We start from the raw sequence: 16,597 nt of genomic DNA, 5'->3' as shown, positions 1-16,597 counted from the left end.
CCCTTGTGAAGCAGAAGCTGAAAATGACCAAACATAGTGTCCGGGCGGCCTCTAGTGGTATTTTATGCAAATAGCATTTACGTTAGAAAAGGGTATGGGATCTGATTAACAGCAAACATATTTCAGTGTTTCAAGAAAACGTAAAAAATATGCAAGAAGCACCAGATACCTCTGCAGAGACAAAAAAATCACAGAAATGAAGGTAAGAAGAGTTCTGCTGAGGGTAGGCTCCAGTATCTCAATTGAACACGAATAAATGTGCCAAAAATTGTTCCAAGCAGTACTGACTTTATTGCAACACTAGCGCTTTCGCACAATGCTTCTTCAGGTGTAGATACAATGCAATCAGTTACACCTTATTTATCAGCAAATAATAAAATCACATGACTGTCATCAATCATTCTTTAAAGAGAAACAGACTAAAATAAACACATGTAAATATATATATAAATATTGCTATAAAAACATGCTAAAATACTAACCAGAATATATATGAAAATAAAATGGCAAATACATACAAATAACTTCACTGAAAACTAAAAACTAATGCTCACACTACCTATATAGAGCTCTTTTACTTAGGATGGGCTTCATAGGCACACAATCATTGAGTCCATGCCCATGGTTAGCCCTTAACATAACTATCCATTTTGTTTCTATCTCTTCTGTCCTAGCCCTAATATCTCCTACTCTTAAACTCTCCTAAGTCCTAGAAACTACCATGAAAAGAAATTTGTGATTTACACCCATACTCTGTGTATGCTTAGCCAGCGCATTGCTACTACTGCCTTTCCCAATGTGGTAAATGTGCTCCCTTATCCTATCCTTCAAGGCACGATCTGTTTTACCAATATAGAAACCTTTACAAAGTACACAGCTGGCCAAATAAACCACATGCATGGTGTTACAAGTAGCACCAACTTTGACATGAAAACCCCTATCAGTGTCAGGGTGTGTAAAAATATATCCTGATTAATGTACTTACATTGTGCACATTTACCACATGGTTTAGTTCCTACTTCCATCCTATTGGGCTGCATATCAGTGACATTGCATAATCTCCTCCTTAAATTCTTCTTGTTTTTAAAAGTGAACTCGGGTTTAGACCCTATAATTTCACTCATTTGTGGGTCTGTCAACAAAATATTCCAGTGCTGGTTGATAATATCAATATAACTTCCAACATCTCTCGAATATGGTATACAAACTTTCAACTTGTTCTCTCTTCTAATATTTTCCTTAGGTAATGGTTCTGAAAAATAAGGTGTTGCTCTCGTTTCTCTCATTTGAGTAACTCTAATAGCACTATGTTCTACCATGCTCTGTTCATAACCTCTCTCTAAAAGTTCATTGGTAGTTTTAGTTCTTTGCTTAAGAAATTCATCTTTTTTTACACTCAATCTAGACGCTCTGTAAAACTGATTCTGAGCTACATTTTTAAAAACATATTTAGGATGCATACTATCACTAGATAATAGACTGTTAACATAACAATCCTTTCTAAATAATCTAGTTGACAGCACATTACTCTCATCTCTCTCTACAAAAACGTCCAAAAAATTAATACCTTGTTCCGAATAGTTCACAGTGAACCTCAAAAATGTGGTGGTAGCAGTGGCATAATCAACAAAATGCATCAATTCTAAATAAGTGCCCCTCCACAAAATAAAAAGATAGTCTACAAACCTCCTATAAAATAAAACAGAGTTACTAAAAGGCCCACCAAATAAATACTCCAATTCCCATTTCATCATGACAGCATTCGCATAACTATTGGAACATGAACTTCCCATGGCTACACCATTTCTTTGCCAAAAAAATCTGATCCTTGAACAAAAATACGTTGTTCATAAGCACAATAGACATTAGTTTCAATAGCACCTCTATTTCTGTACTGCTGTATCTATTGCTAATAGCCATCTGTTCACTTAAGAATTCCAAACCCACATGATTGGGAATAACAATAAATAAAGACACTACATCAAGGGTAACTAACAAACATGAATCATTTAAAACACCATGATTGGTGCATCCATACAAGTCATGTAAAAAGTGTTCAGTGTCTCTTAGAACATAAACAGATTCATTTATCATAGGCCTTAATTTCTTTTCCAAATATATTGATATACCCTCTGTGCACCACCCACTGCCTGCAACGATAGGTCTCATAGGCGGCCTGGTAGAATTCTTATGCAGCTTGGGAAGACCTTGTATAATAGGGATAGTATAATTGGTAACTATAAAATATTTAACTAACTCTTCCGTTAGTAGTCCCTTCAGTGCTAAATGCTAAACTTGCTCATTGACAGAATTTACCATCTCTTTAACTTGAATAGATGTTATTCTCTGATAGAAGGCATCATCTCCCAACATTTCATCCATCAAAGACTCATAATCATCCTTATTCATTAGAACAATCCACCCACCCTTTCAGTGTTTGAAATTAGTGTGCAAGTCAATGTACAGAAAAAATATTGCTTATAGGGAGCATACCTCATTTTAACTTTCAGGAACCTTATGTACTACAGGAAGAAAGTTATTTTACACAATGTGTAATGGTATTTTAAAGCATAAATTCATAATAATGTATGATGCTGTGCAATCTGCAAACTATAAACTTTGGTGCATTTCATTGTATAGTGCTTTATATTTCTAGCCTCTGGTTTATCCTGTGCACATTTTCTGCTTACTTGTCAAACACTGTGCCATTCATTTTTGTCGAAGAAAGACTGATAGGTATAAGAAAGTCCAACAACAAAAATAGTCATTTGACAATGATAGACCAGCTCTGTGAGGGAATTTAGACAAAGAGAAGATGAGACCACTTAATAACAAAGATCCTACTCCAGAAAAAATAAAATATTAAATTACAAAAAGAATTTAAACAAGGGTGCTTTGTCCTCTCATCTCCTGCCTCTGTTGCTAATGATTCACATTTTGTTTTATAATATCAAACTGCACTGGCTCCAAGATTAAATAAATATGGTGGATAAAATGTGCATAACACAAAAGTATTGGCATAACTGACAGCTACACATTTTAGAAAGACCCAAGAAGAAAAGATTGACACATTGTACTAGCTGCACTCACCTGCAGTTTTCTATGTGGAAATGATGGACAAACTGACTTTAAAAGTTAAGTATCTCAGCTCTGTTACATTTTTTATTCTATTCATTGCAATGGAATCATTTACAATACTTACAGCATCCTGCACCTGCACATGGTCCTCAGCTAAGTACAGCGCTATCCAGTACCATCTCAGGGACCATGTGAGTGATTGCAGAGATAGTCCCTGACACACTACACGGCTGTAATGAGCTAGTGGCTAGAGCAAGGACAACATGTATCTTGATGGCTTCCTGCTTACACTCCTGTCTAGATATATTGTTAAAACCAGTTGTTACAACAGTAACATAATTTCTCCTGAGATAAGCAAATTTGCCCCTCTTACAGAGTGTGGCTCAGGCTGGAATCTGTTTATGAACTGCAGTTTTTTTGTTTGTTTGTTTTAACTTGCCGTTCTTTTCTTTGTGAAAAAAATGTATTTTTAGTTAGCTTAAAAAGAATGTTTTTTATTTGAATAACCCACACATGCTAATTTCATAACTTTACACTCTTCAACAATTTCAGTATTTGCACATGACATTTACAGTATTTGGAATATTTATATTTTGAATGCATACAATATAAATGTAAAGTGATGTAATTCCTTGTCAATCTACCAAAATGCAAAACTGAATCTAATTCATTACCCCAATCCTTTTTTCCACAACCCATATCTTAACCTTTCTAAAATGTCCGCAAGAGCACATCTTTTGTTACAGAAAACTACTGTTAAACTTTTCATTCCAGATTTCCCATATCACTCAAAACATTTATTTATCATTTTTCTCTCATGCCTTCACATTTTTCCCATATCTGTGAAAATATGTGAAGACTGCCAGCCTAGATAGATAGAATTTTGTAGATAATTCTGTCATTTGTAAATATTAATATAAGCCACAGGCTTGTTCTCTTAAATGTGAAAAGACTGTATTGGATGTTGAACTGAAAAATATAACAGTGCACTCTGCTGTAAGAAAGCTGATAAGTTAAGCATTTTATGACTGTTTTGATATCAGGGCTCGGAGCCCTGGTGTCTGAACCAGCAGATTATTTCTGTTGTTTTGAGACTAGAGTTAATTGCTAGATTTTACATATATAATGTCTTTAATTGTTGTAGTTTCCTGACCAGGTGCAAGCTTACTAAGAAATATTAATGTAGAGTTTCTGTTAGCCTGGGAAACCAGAGAATTGTTAAGAATGATGTAATCTAAAATGAGTCGGCAGGATGTATTATCAATTTAAAGGACTTTCTCAGAGACAGAGAGCATTTTGCATTTGTCTTCAGAACTGACAACTCACTAGGTCTTGCTTTGCTCTGTATGTATGTAAGTAGGATCTTAGACTTTAGTGTCTGTCCTAGAAATAGATAGAAAATAGCATGTTTAGTCTAGCTGTTTTCTATATTTATGTCAGACTATTCTACAGTATTATTTTAAGCATTTTCCTGTGATCTCTGGACTCTTGACTAGCACTGTGTTGAACTGTGGAGATTCGTCTTGTATTTTTATTATTTATTAAATATTTTAAACCTTTCAATTGTGGCTGTTTTGTGTAGAGGTAATTTAAGTTCTAGAGTACATTGCATGTATATAGTGATACTGTACAAAACCACTCCAAATAAGTCTTGCTGCTCAGTCACACTTACCATTTGGATAATAATATTGCACAGTAATAATTGGACATCCTTTGGTAAGGGCCTTTTTAGTAGCTGATAAGCAAGGGTCCTGGTGGCAATGATTACTACCTTATAGCCTAGGTAGAAGGGGCATAGCTAGTGAACCTGTGCCAGCCTTCCACAGGAGTGTCTGTGTGGTTATATATGAATCATATCTCAAAGCGTGTATGTGTGTGTGTGTGTGTGTTTGTGTGTGTGTGTGTGTGTGTGTGTGTGTGTGTGTGTGTGTGTGTGTGTGTTTGTGTGTGTGTGTATGTGTCAGCTACTTAGGCAGGGACATGAAGCACTGGTTGGACAGAGAGAGCGATAGGAGGACTTGGCCTGGGACCCTGGCTAAGGACCCCACTCTATAGCTGTGCTAGTGGGGAATCTTATTGGGAATCTGGAGAGAAAGGGAGAAACCAGCCCCAGACTGACTGTGATCTCTGTGTGTTCTTAAGGGAAATTGTACTTTACTGTGTGTGTATTTGTTATCCTTCTCAATGTGAACGCCCCTCACTGGTGTTAGTGGTGAGGATTGAGGCTCCTTGATTACTGGGCCAGTGCATGGGCATAACAATATCCATACAAAATCATATTCATTTTCACATCCTCTGCTTTTTTATGCTTATAAGAACCATTTTCTTTACATACTCAAGCACAGACTCTCTTTTCACATCCTAATTAAGAAAAAAAACACATACATTTTCATATTAAACCTCCTCATCCAACCTGATGCACTACTCACAAGCTACACAAACTATCCTTACCCTTAGAACCAAACTCAACAGAACTGTGCATGGTTTCTCCTCTCAGGCACCTACTCCCCATCAGCATAAAGGAAATCAACACTTATTCCAAATTCAGAATACAACTCAAAAAGTACTTCTTCATCCAAGCCAAATTCTCCTGCTTCAACACAGGACATATCACTCGACCTAGGTCCTTTCTGAGTTTCATCACCTTTGTCAAAATTAACTGAAGACTGACCAACTTTAGATACTACTGTATATATTGTACTCCATATTCTACTTGAGTGTACATCTATGCAGTTAGTCTGAATTGTTATTCCTTACATTTCTGTATTTTTTTGCTTGTGAAATGTTTTGTATTTCACCCAGGCTGAGCCTGAAATTGGTCAATATTGATCAGTGCAGTACCCCGGTAAACAAATATAAATAAATAAACTTTTTTCCTTTTTCCTACAATATCCCATATTTAACTTCAGAACTATTTGCAATCAAGCTATTTTCTGTTTTTCTACATCTCAACAACCAGTATAAGTCCAAAGAAGCTATACGTACAATACGCCCCTGCATTTAATAAACTGTGTGCATGAATAGTGCTATTCCTGCACAGAGTGAATTGTGTCTCTTTATCCTTAGCTTTAACAGCAGCACCTTGTATATTTATGAAGGCACACTGCTGCTAAAGATAAACAGACACAAACACTACTGAGTGCAGGGGGCATGTTTAAGTAATGCACGCACATCTAACATGCCCCCCCTGCACTCAGAAAGTGCCATACAGCACTTTGTAAAGGTATTTCAGTGTCCGGGGACATGGAAATGAAATAAAATGAGTAAAACATTATCTGACTGAAATAGATAGGAAGAGCAATAAATCAATGCAGGGTGTGTGTGTGACAGGTTCTGTCACACACCCCCTGCATTGTAAAAGTGCTGTACGGCCATACCCCTCAACTGTACAAGTTTCCACAGAATGCCCAGATGCCTGCCTCACATACCTCTCAACCTCCTAGAGCAAGAAAGTCATACAAAACCATAAATACTCGGGGTACAAAGGTCCAAAAATAGGGACACTTTTTAAATACTGCACTTACAAACCTGGAAAGTTGATAGAATAAAAGGTTTGTATCAGCATGGATTTCCTAAAAGGTATGAAAACCGAAACCCACATGTCTGCCATTGTAAAAGTGCCATATGGCCATACCCCTCAACTGTACAGGTTTCCACAGAATGCCCAGATGCCTGCTTCACATACCTCTCAATCTCCTAGAGCAAGAAAGTTGTACAAAGCCATAACTAATGGGGGGACCAAGGCCCAAAAATAGGGCCACTTTTTAAATACTGCACTTACAAACATGGATAGTTGATGGAATAAAAGGTTTGCATTAGCACAGATTTCCTGAAGGGCATGAAGTCTGAAACCCAAATGTCTTTCAGGATGTTGTGACTTAAACCCCGAGTGATTTGCCAATGATTTTCTAGAAAACCACAGTCATGCTTTGTAAGTTTGTAAGAGCAATAATTAAAACTGTCCCTATGTGTCCCCTTATAATGTCCCTTACTGTGACTGAAAAGGAGTACAGATACATGTAAATAAAGTGAGTTGATTAATTTATTTTTTTTTCCATTCTCAGGTATGTTTAAGCGTAGCTGAGCGGGTGTAAACCTTATGGCCCTCTGCTCAGCATTGCTTAAACATCCCATAAGAGATAAAAATATACAGCTAAAATCCAAATGCTGAGATAGCGTAGTGGTTAGAGTCCTAGCTTTACATGTAGACATTCATGTTTGAGTACTGAAACAGGCACTTTATTTTTACATGGGAAGGCAGTGTTAAAAGTATTATTTTTATTTTAAATTATGTAGTAATTGATATTTGTCAACCAGGGTAGTGTAGCTGGTCTACAATGGAAGTGTGAGTGCATATAACATGTGAATTCACCCGTGTTTACACAAGTATCCCATACAGTACAGTCACACCCCATGGTAATGTAATGAAAGCACATAGAGGGACATCATGTAAAGTAAATCATATACACTTACTAATATGTCAGTAATGATTAATTAAAAGTCATTATTCTGATATTCCCTAAAAATGAAAAGTGAGCAATGGTTAGCATTGCTCAGCTATGCCGAGCTGGTTTAAGCATTGCCTAGATGTAAATACTAAGCAGCAGTAAGCTCAGCAAAGTGGATTTGTGCACTAATAAGCAATGCTCAGCAATTATCCCTTTAAGCACTGTTTACCCAGCTTAGTGGATTTGTGCACTGCTTAGCTGAGCTTAGCATTTTTAAAATGGTCCAATGATGGCAAAGGGTGGGAATATAGCCTTATTTAAACAGCTCAGGCAAGAATACAGCCAGAATCTGTTGTAGCTTTCTCTGAGTTGGAACTATGTCAGGTGTTGGTCAGGGTTCATGCTTACAGGCGCAGCGCTGGGGCATTTTGGAGTCCAAAGTCATGGCTGGGTTCCTTGTAGCAAACCAGGACAACAGACTGCTGCAGGGCCAGTACCAGGGTTCACAGTATAAAGTGGAGGCCTGGGACCATCTGGCATGTGATCTCACCAGTGCCACTGGCATCCCCAAACTAGTTAGCAGGTATGGCATCACTATGCCAACCTAAAGCGGAGGAAGGGGGGCTCTTGTCCTGTGGATCCAAGACTCTTGGGGCAACCATGCTCCAGCAGTTTGTAAGTATCCCAGATATAGCTGTACCAAATTCTAGCCTGAGTATCTGATAGACAGGTATGCATAATTTTTGTTTTATCCCCCTACAACTGCAGCAGAGAGGGCTAGCAATGCTGAGGCCTATGTGAACAGACTGACAAGGCTGTGCTGACAGGCTGGTGAGTACAGATTTACCTTGCATTATATTGTGAAATAAATAAGAAGGATGAAATTGTTTACTGTGCTCTCTGTCCAACGAATAAAGAAAAGTTTGCCAGACTAATAGTCATCCACAGCATATGCAGTAGTAGAGTAGTGTGTCATATAAGTACAATAAAAACCTAAACCACCAACTGTTGTGTTTATTATGGTATGTTGTTGTAGAAATAGAATGTGTACAGGTTTTGCAAGGAAAATATGGCTTTGACAGAATGATTTAACAGAGATTGTTCTGAGAATCAGCTAGCATGCAGAACAGTAGATTGTGGAGTTGTAAATCTAGATATACATGAATATGACATATGTTATGCACTAAAATCAAAACCCTGAATACTAATGACAAATGTATTATAGTGTGTCCCCTGCTGCAGTGCCTTGTGTTAACCTTTACTTTCCAGATCATATAATGTCAAAGGATGACTACATAGTACAGTAATTATCTGTCATGCATGATTCTGAGAATTACAAGGTCAGACCATCTAACCTACAGAGTATTAGGCAGAAAACAGTAAAACAAGAGACAGAAGTTCCCCAGTAGCTCAGTATGATGAGAAACAGCCTTGTAATTCATTTTAGCACACTCAGACATGATTCAAATCCATGGAGTGGTACTGAAATATGTGCATATATACACTCAAGAAATCTTGAATATTTGTATAAACAGTCAGAGAGTGGTAACAGATATTTTTCTCCACAGGTCTTACAGGTAATGAAATGTTTGTAGTAGCTGTTTCAAGGGTATAACAATACATTGTGTGTAACTGTCCCACTGCCCAACCCCATGCCTGCAAATTTCAGCAGGATAGGTACATACACTATGCCCTCTTCCTGATACATCTCTCTGAAGTGTCACACTTTCATGGCTAGTGGTCACTGCTGCCAGTCACCTTGGATACAGAAATCCAGGTGAACTATGCTAGTAGCAGACTCACAACATCATTCCAGGGTACCCCTTCTTTGTCAAGCATGTAATCCTGACATGTACAAGCCCCCCCTCCAGTAAAGTAGCCACAGTGTACCCAGTCTGCCCCATACCATTACAGGTTGATAGTCTAACAGGTATGTATGTGTCACAGAAGCTATGGGCCATATGTAGATGTAAAGTGTGGGCAGACCTGTAGAGTATTGAGCAGTACTGTTGTGAAAAATAAAAGCCAATACAGTTGTTAATGGACTTTTTCTTCCCCCCCCCCACCCATCATCTGCATCAATAATTATTACTCATATACTACGGGTATGTTGTTCTCAAAATCTATTGTTGGGACATACGTTCTATTATTGCTCATATATTTATTGGTTGCATATTAACATACCTTGTTCAAATACCATTATTGGTGGCCTGTTGCCGTCAATGTAACTTGCATGCTGTTAAAATGCTTACTGTCATTCCATTTATGCATGTGTTCTGTTTGCTATGCAACTGTTTCATATCTGTTGGTTTGGGTTAATGAGAACACCCATGCATACTGTTATAACTAATTTTGAAATGGATTGTTCATGACTAGCCAATATATCTTGGAAAACCACAACACCATAGCATGTTTGGGAAGGCAAATCCCAGTGGATCCACCTGTCCCACCCAATCTGGCCATGGCACCGAGCCCCAGCATATCTGGGACCCAACAGGGAACATCATCCTCTGCTGATCCTGCACTACCTTCAGGTGGAACTGCCTCAGGGGATGGGGCCCATTCCCCCTGGGCGTGGGCGCAGAGCCCATCACCTGCAAAATGTTCCAGGGTATGGTACGCAGCATCATCAGCTCCGAGTTGGGTGGGCAGCTGCGCCACATGGAGGGCCACCTGGTGCACCTTGAGGGGCAGGCTGCCTCTCTTGTCCAGCCCCTAGCACAGCCACCTTTGGGGCTGTGAAGGTGCAGTGGTGACTGCCCATGGGTGGGGACCTCAGTCCCACTGTATCCATTTGTGGGCTCATGGGCCTCTGATTCCCAACCACCCTCCCCATCCAAGGTGTTTACCCCTCTCCTGTGTCATATACCACCCTTGTCTGGTGTCTTGTGTGTCTTCTCTGTCTGCAAATGCTACCTATCCTACCCAACCTACATCCCCAAACATACCTACAGCCCTTCCACAACATTCCACTCTCACCTAAAAAAAAGGGCATCTGTTCCACAAAAAAATCATTGCCCCATACATAGCTCTACATTTTGCCCCCATGTGCAGTGAAATTAATCAATCTACCCACAAATTATTCTACAAATGTCTGTCACCAACACCCCTCCCTGTGGGGTGTGAGGTTGTAAATTCTAAATTATATGCATTATTCACAGCTGTTGCTGCAGAAGAAATGTAGAGCTATGGTCCTTTCCTACAGCTGTCCTGCACATCTCTAGCTGGTTTACCTAATGTTTTACCCCCTGCTTGCCCCGATTTTACCACTTTCCTATCATCCTTTTTTCTTTTCTTTAATTAAAATTAACACATGTGTAAGTGGGAGTAAGCAGTGCAAAGTGAAGCTAAGAGGACTTAACCATCTTTTAGCATCCCTTAGCTTCACACAAAACCACGCAAACCCACTTACAACTGCTTAAAAGTGCTTTAATCACTCTGTCTCCATCAACCCTTGTTCTGCCCAGCAACAAAATAATCAGCTCTACTAATTCTCAAACCCAGGACCCTGTACACTATAGTCAGAGCAATGTACCACTACACCATTTGAACTGTAAGACTTTCTGATGCTTTTTCAAACATATCATGCAGTAGAGTCATTCAACAGTAGGGAAAAAACTCTGTGGAGTCAGTCAGGTCTTGTAAATATACATATAAACATATATATATATATATATATATATATATATATATATATATATATGTAGAATCCACAAAGTGACGAGCCGTGGTAGTGCGCGTTCCAAGAATAAATGTGTGTACCAATCCAGGCAAAGATGAAGTGCTTACAAAGTCCTGCCAAAGCACTTTTATATCAAGGCTACAAGCTCATTACCAACCACTTGTCGGAATAAAGATAGATATAGTAGCTGCAACAGTCTGTTTAGACCAACCTCAGTGTACCTTGTGTTTAGGCTGTAGTCCACTATCAAACCATGAATACTTCTAGGCGAGCTGCTTCCTTATACACATCCAATCTCCATAAGAGACAAACACCATTCGGTTCCTTAAACTCTGTTATACCATATAAACTGTTAGCAGACTGCTTCCTTGTACAAATCAGCATCATTAAAAGAAAAAACCATTTGGTTCAACCTTCTTTATTCATGTGTGGCTTTCACGGCAATACAGAGCGCTTCATCAGACAAACAACAATGCTCTGTAAGAGCTCAATTTTAAAAATACATTGGAGAAGTCACTCCTACTAACTTCCTGGTATGCTGTGCTAAAGCATTTAAAGTGACAGTGCAATAATAAAATCAAATGATAATATAAAATCAAATAATTCATAATAGCAATGTTATAAATACAAATAGGACTCAAAGAAACTTCATTTTAACAACACATAACACCATTGTTCACAAAGCCAGCGTGTTGTACAGATCACATAGATTAAAACTTCTTCGAATAACATACTCAAGCTAACATAATGTCTAAGCGACAAAGCACATCGAAATAGCTCTTCTCATATACAAATGGTCAAAATTGAATAATGTACAAGACACATGCAAAAAAGCAACGTCCATATTAGCGGCAGAACCAACTGCATGTTCAAAATGCTGATATAAAACCATTATGGAGGGAGAAAGAAATAGACAGTGTAAATCCTAAGTATGGGTGTGTCCATGAAACACAAAAACATACCCTGACATGTATACAGATAAACTATAAAATATACAACTAAAAATTAAAAATTATAATAAACCAAAAATTATTTAAAATGCATATAGAATAACTATAGTCTGTGTATATGAAAATCTGTTAACAAATCCACAAAGCAACCTAAATAAATATATTGAACTGAATCTAACAACATTTAACCAAACTAGGTATAACAAATGAGAATATTCTCATTTGTTATACCTAGTTTGGTTAAATGTTGTTAGATTCAGTTCAATATATTTATTTAGGTTGCTTTGTGGATTTGTTAACAGATTTTCATATACACAGACTATAGTTATTCTATATGCATTTTAAATAATTTTTGGTTTATTATAATTTTTAATTTTTAGTTGTATATTTTATAGTTTATCTGTATACATGTCAGGGTATGTTTTTGTGTTTCATGGACACCCATACTTAGGATTTACACTGTCTATTCTTTCTCCCTCCATAATGGTTTTATATCAGCATTTTGAACATGCAGTTGGTTCTGCCGCTAATATGGACGCTTTTTGCATGTGTCTTGTACATTATTCAATTTTGACCTTTGGATTTGTATATGAGAAGAGCTATTTCGATGTGCTTTGTCGCTAGACATTATGTTAGCTTGAGTATGTTATTCGTGAAGAAGTTTTAATCTAAGTGTGATCTGTACAACACGCTGGCTTCAGAACAATGGTGTTATGTGTTGTTAAAATGAAGTTTCTTTGAGTCCTATTTGTATTTATAACATTGCTATTATGAATTATTTGATTTTATATTATCATTTGATTTTATTATTGCACTGTCACTAAATGCTTTAGCACAGCATACCAGGAAGTTAGTAGGAGTGACTTCTCCAATGTATTTTTAAAATTGAGCTCTTACAGAGCATTGTTGTTTGTCTGATGAAGGCTCTGTATTGCCGTGAAAGCCACACATGAATAAAGAAGGTTGAACCGAATGGTTTTTCTTTTACTGATGCTGGATTTGTACAAGGAAGCAGTCTGCTAACAGTTTATATGGTATAACAGAGTTTAAGGAACCGAATGGTGTTTGTCTCTATGGAGATTGGATGTGTATAGGAAGCAGCTTAGAAGTATTCATGGTTTGATAGTGGACTACAGCCTAAACACAAGGTACACTGAGGTTGGTCTAAACAGACTGTTGCAGCTACTATATCTATCTTTATTCCGACAAGTGGTTGGTAATGAGCTTGTAGCCTTTGATATACGAAAGTGCTTTGGCAGGACTTTGTAAGCACTTCATCTTTGCCTGGATTGGTACACACATTTATTCTTGAACGCACTACCACGGCTCGTCACTTTGTGGATTCTACATAATTTGGGGCTTGGTGGTTTCTACTATATATATATATATATATATATATATATATGTGTGTGTGTGTGTGTGTGTGTGTGTATGGAGATATATATGAAAACATATATACAAAACATATATATATATATAAATATATATATATATATATATATATATATATATATATATATATATATATATATATATATATAAAACATGTAGAGCAGTCATACCTCAGAACCATACCTCACAACCTCTTAGTGCAAGAAATCTGGACAAAGACTGTCAAAATGGGTGAACAGTGGACAGAAAATAGGGACATATTTTGAATATTGCTCTTATAAACTTAGAAAGTTACTAGAGTAACATGGTTTGTTGCAGCATACATTTTCCAAAGGATATGAGGTCTGACACTGAAATTTATGTCATTATTTACTGACAGAAATCCTCAGGTCATCACAGTGATTTACCGGAAAATACAAATAATGTGTGGCACTGAAAAAAAATATGAGCCAAAAACCTGGACATTCTGTGACAATCTGGGCATGTGAGATGTATGGTGCATTTTCTAGGAGACAAGTAGATGGGCCTATTATGTAAAAAGCCTTTGTTACAGAGTTTTGCAATGAGGCCCCTCAGATTAGGGGTATTTTAATCAAAAACTGGCAGATTTTTTTCTTTCTTTAAAGAATTCGGAGACAAAATAGGGAACCACCCAACCGTGGTCTTTAGAATGGGCAAGGCCATTAAAAATTATCTTGAGCATACATCTGTCCACTGTGAATATGGATACAGTAACAAAAGGGCTGGCACCTATAAATGCGACTTTTGCAATTATTGTACTGACATACTGGAAGGTGATATCCTGGTGTTAAACCAAATGACAATTAGATTCAGAAATTTTTGTAACTGCAACAGTATGGGGGTGGTTTATGCTGCTGTATGTCAATTGTGTAAAAGTTTTTATGTATGCAAGACAAAGAGGAAAATCAAAGAGAGTATAAAAATGCCCTTACTAAACACATTATAGAGTACCCCAGTCGTACTTTTTGAATTTTTGTTTTGGAGCAAGTGTTACAAGACCTTAGAGGGAGACAATGGGAGGATAAATTGGAAGAAAGGGAACTGCATTGACATTTTAGATTATATGCTACCAACCCTCCTGGTCTAAATGAAGGGGGTGTCTATAGCTTGTGTTTTAAAACTTAAATCTTATACTGAGTAGCCAGGTGCTGTTGTTCCGTGTATTTCAACATACTATATATATAAAACAACTTTTTTGTTGGGCAAGGATTATTTTTATTTTTATTTTGTATTTGAAAACTAATAGATAACATAATATTTTTTAAGTTTTAACTTGTAACATGTTATTGCTTTAAGGCATCCGTTTTTCTACAAGTGAGTGCATTGATGATGCAAACTGTCATGTAATTATAGGGAGGGGTATTTAAACTTGGTGTTTGTGCTTTTGTAATAGATTTTGATGAAGTATTTTCATATAAAAGTGCTCAATCTTGTCAAATTTTGCTGTGTTTTATTAAAAGTACTGGAAGCTCTTCTTGGCCTGCATTTTTCATTACTGGACTATCTTGCTGGTGGTGGAATTTTGCTGGATGTGAGAGGTATGCTCAGAACCCCTTAGTGCAACAAATCTGGACCAAGCCTGACAAAGTGGGGGGACAAAGGCATGAAAATAGGGACATATCTGAAATACTTGAGTAGATAAGCTGAGAAAGTTGCTGCAGTAACACTGTCTCTTCTAACATATATTGTCTGAAATATCACAAGTCCGGGACTCAATTGCTTCTCATTAGTTAGTGACTTCAATCTGTACATCATCACACTGATTGTTCAGAAATACACAACAATTATGGGGACAAGACCAAAGATATGAGCCAGACAACTGAACATCCTATAAATATGTGGACATAACATTAAGGAAACTACACTGAGCTGCCAAGCATGTCACCAAGCACCGCCCAAACTACAGTCAGACTGACACAACACTACCCCAAATCAGCTATGGGGAATTACACATGCATTTGCAAATATATCAGGCACTACAGGAATGTAACAGTAGTGATAAACAGACACTGGTGTGAGAGTGCATACCCACAACCAATTGCACTGCAGTCACAGCGAAATATCGGTAAGCCAACTGAACACTAGAGTATAACAACTGTGTGAACAAATATGTCCTGTTTGACACTCACACACAACCCCTACATATACTACCCCAAGTCACAGTGTAGTAGGAATCCTGAAGTGGTACAGGACATGCCTCAGTCTGCCCCTACAAACATATACAGCTGATAGACCACCAGAAACTGGAGCAGCATACACAGTCAGATAGAAAAGGACCTATGACACTCACATCAACCCCCTAACTACACAGCCCACCTAACAGGTACACACTACACTGCTACACAATCCTGTCAGTCTGTTAACAATGGCCAGGCATACACAGACTTCTCAACTGTACAGATTCCCACAGAATGTCCAGGCTTTGGCCTCATATATATGGCCTCTTCCTCATAACATGTCTGGGATTCTGCTAAATCACTGGGACAATATCAAGAATGAGGCACTGAAGAATGATATACCATACCTATCAACCTCTTAGTGCAAGACATCTGGACAAAGCCTGACATAATTGGGGGACTCCGGCCTGGAAACAGGGTCATATTTGAAATATTGCTGTTATAAACAGAGAAAGTTGCTGGTTTAACAGGGTTTGTTGTAACATATCTTATCTGAGGGATATGAAGTCAGAAACACAAATGGATGTTAGCATTTACTGACTGCAATCCCCACAGTATCCTACTGATTTGCCAAAGACAAAAACTGTCTGAGGAACAGACCAAATATAAGAGTCAAACCTCAGGCCATTCTGTGGATAGCCCTACAGTTGAAAGTTATATCATCCACATAACACTGTCAGACCTGAAATCACGTAGAAAATGCATGTGCACACAAACCCTGTTAATCTAGTATTATTCCAACTGTATAACAGCAATACTTACATTCTGTCCCTAAGTCTGGGACCTTCACCCCTATTTTGTTGGGCTCTCTCCACATGTCGTGTTGTAAAATGTATTTCCACCTACACT

The sequence above is a fragment of the Protopterus annectens genome, chromosome 11.part0 (assembly GCF_019279795.1).
Source record: "Protopterus annectens isolate FY-2018-M chromosome 11.part0, PAN1.0, whole genome shotgun sequence".
NCBI classification, from domain to species: domain Eukaryota; kingdom Metazoa; phylum Chordata; order Ceratodontiformes; family Protopteridae; genus Protopterus; species Protopterus annectens.
The sequence above is the reverse complement of the archived record's forward strand: the minus strand, read 5'-3'. Positions refer to the sequence as shown.